This window comes from Apteryx mantelli, chromosome 4 (assembly GCF_036417845.1).
Source record: "Apteryx mantelli isolate bAptMan1 chromosome 4, bAptMan1.hap1, whole genome shotgun sequence".
In the NCBI taxonomy this organism is placed as follows: Eukaryota; Metazoa; Chordata; class Aves; order Apterygiformes; family Apterygidae; genus Apteryx; species Apteryx mantelli.
In genome coordinates, this window is record NC_089981.1 from 18,161,630 (window position 1) to 18,165,121 (window position 3,492).

A 3,492-nucleotide genomic window follows, 5' to 3' on the forward strand; every position below is an offset into this window, starting at 1 on the left:
TCACGTGATGGCGCGCGCAGCACGTTCCCCCCGCCCCCGCGCAGCTAGGCGGGAGCAGGGGGCGGGACCGGCGCGCATAGGGCTCCGCCCCCGCCGGCGCCTTAAAGGGGCCGCCCCCGTTAGCCTTTGCTAGAAGGAAAGCTTTGTTCAAGGATCTCTTCTCTTTGTTTATTAGTATCAAACACTAGGACAAAGCGAGCAGCACCCTGTTGCTACAGGCGTTGACAGGAAACAATTGGGACACTAGACAATGCAGCATAATCAAAATAGCTCCAGGCCAGGCTTGTTAGGAATACCAGCAAAGTTTTTATGTGTTTCATTAAAACGTTTATTTAACCTGTCTTAGGCCTGGCAAGGTCGCAGGTGTGCAAACAGCAATAGGCACACAAAGGTAAAGGACACAAGCTTTTAAAGAGATGTGGAGCTAGGCTTAAATATATGAGAACATTTACAAAACTAGATTCAGAAAGGCCTAGTGGAGTCCCAGCAGGATTTTTGAGGCTTTTCAGTTGCTTCTCTGCTATCGTGGAACACCTAAAACATGGACAAGGGCTCCAGGACACCCAGCAGGTTCTCACGGGGTTCCACCCAGCAGGTTCTCACGGGGTTCCACCTTGCTGCTGAAGCAAGGCATGAAAAGAGCCTACGCTCGCTCCAGGCTTCCATTATATGAGAAGTAAGCTTTTAGAGAATCTCTTGCCAAGCTACATAATCCATCCTGGATGGTGGAGGGATAACCACCAACCATATGACACAGCTGAAAGAGAAGCCTGCAGCCAGGGAGGACCCCATCCCAGCAGGGTGCTTAAGATCATCATAAATGCTGCCAGGTGCATGCTGAGCATGACAGAAGGCAAAAAAAACCCCATCTCACCCATTATGGACATTACAAAAGAAAAAAAGGTTTCCTGGCCTTAAGTGATAGGGCAGATGCATCCATAGTATGAACACACGTGTAAACAAACACTCAAAACACATATTGAGACTTAAAAATTGAAGAAACCCCAGATCAAGATGTCCACACGTCACTGGAACCTCATCTACACGATGCTCGTACTGGCCTTTGCTAACCCAGAAGCAAAAAACTGGGAGCACACAACTGGCATTTGTAATTAAAATCCTGTAACCGGGTGCATTATGAACAGCCAGGAAGCTAAGAATAGGCTAAGGGGAGTTTACAGCTGATGGCAGAAAATGGCTTTTTTATTCTAGATTCCCAGGCAGACCTGAAGAGAGCTTCAGGTGACTTAACAAGACAACAGAGCCAACTCTTGATGAAAAATATCAAAAGAAACTTTTATAGATCTCTACAGAAATATAAATATAGCTAGATATCAAAGTGCACAGTATAAACTGAAATATACGGAGCACTTCAGAATCTCACACCCAAAGAAATACTTCTTATTGTCCCTGCCCTGACTGAAATGCAATCACTGAGTAGGTATTTTAAGATTTCATGAATAAAAGTTATAGCGTTAAAGCAAATGAGCTTGCGCCATAAGTACAAAAGTCTAAGCTATTAAAAGGTAATTACATCTTCCATACCTAATAGGTGACTTGAATTTACCTGCCATGCCTTCAGAGTGGTATGTCTGATATAAATGCCCTTTTTAGAGATACTTTTCCCACTCGGGAGTCTTTTTCCCACAGTTCTTAACAGCACTGGGATAGCAAACTGAGGTGTTAACAGCTTCCATTGCTGCAATTGAAGTAGCAGTAGAGCTGCAAGAAGAGAGGTTACATCATGTTTTGCAGAGTTCACGTTTAGAAACATTAAGCTATTTTAGCAGTGTGAAGCAATGATGCCCTTTAAAGCATCGGGTTTGCAAATGGCAGATGCCCTGGACTTGGAGAGACAGAGGTACAGCAAAAAGGTTGATTCAATATCTGAATTTTCCTTCGGGTTTCTGAGCTAACTAAACACTTGCTTTAGCACTAGATTATCTTTTCATCTTATTCTAAATTGCAGAACTGATCAATCACTCATTTTACTTCTGGACAGTCCTTAAAGCATTGCTGTATGCTGCTTAAACAAGTATGTTCTCTCACTAGTGTTTCAGTCCTCTATCCAGATTTTGGGATGTTTCCCATGAAAACTAAGGCTGGGAACATGAAAAGCAGAATATTACTAATAGTGCACAGTAACTGCATCCTCATTATTTCACCTTTTGCAAATCAAGCAATTTAATATGCGCTTCCATATGTATTTAATAAGACAAAACAAAGACCACAAGAGAATAAAGGCTTTTGCATTTATATATACAGAAAGATATCAGTCCCAAGTCAGCAATACTGAAGACCATAAAAGATCACTTTCCCATAACATACTAAAACTTGGATATAGTTGACATTCTCTTGGCATTCACACTTATACTTGGGCAATTTTAGACGCTCATGGATGATCTCTAAATTTCCAACAACAGGTGCTTTAAATCAAATTCAATAAAACAATGAGTGCTATTATCATTGATAACCATAAATTAATATTTAAGGATAGCTGTATTCAAAACGACATTCCAACTCTGTTAAGAGGAAAACATGATAGTGCTCATTCTTTCACAGCTAATATTATATTACCAAAAATGAAATAAATAAGAATTGTCATTTGTAATTTTTTTTTTCCAAAAAGTAAATCAATTCTTTAAAAGTAATTCATTTCCTCTCCCTTCCTCTCCCCCTGTCTTTAAAGAGGTACAGCCAGAACTTGGGATGTAATCCCAGCTTTACACCTTGAATCACAGTGGATTGCTGAAAGAAATAAGAGTTATACAAGATCTCCAGATTTCTGACTGAGCAATGGTTATAAGCACTGGGTGTGAAAAGGTTTAAAATGTGAGTTCTCATCAAAATTTGACTTCCCAAATAATATAATTTTTGTAAATATATTATCTCTATGGAGATTTTAACAATAATACATCAAGTCTGAGGCACTACGAAGGGATGGGAAGTTAGCCTATAAACGAGACATGCTGTAGGCTTCAACTCCTAAAGCCCTTGGAGGACTTTGAAGAAGTCTGTACAGTATAAATTAAACATAAAATTGGAATTGCTTAAGTGCTGCCACAATCATTTTCTACTGCAGATGCATGGCTTTTTTGTTTGTTTTGTTTAATCTGGTACACTTGGAAACATGCTGAAAGAAAACTTAAAACATAAAAAACAGGGTAATGCTTATGAAGTACTACTGGAGCACCCTCTGCTGGTTAATAATACTTGTATAGCAACTTTAAGAAACTTGAAAGTTATTTTAGTTATAGCATCCAAGTCATTTGTGACTTTGGCACTATTTTCGAAAATAAAAATCTCCTGTGAGAGTCAAATCATAGAAGACTAACACTAGGAAACGAGAGAAAAAAATGCAAGTTCACATTATGAAAAGTCCTCTCAAATAGCTATCAAAGGTATTTCAATAGTAGTAGGCAAATTTTCAGTCAAAAGTTTGTTTTAAATAGAGCAATTAATTATCACAATTAAAAAAAAAGAAGAAATAGC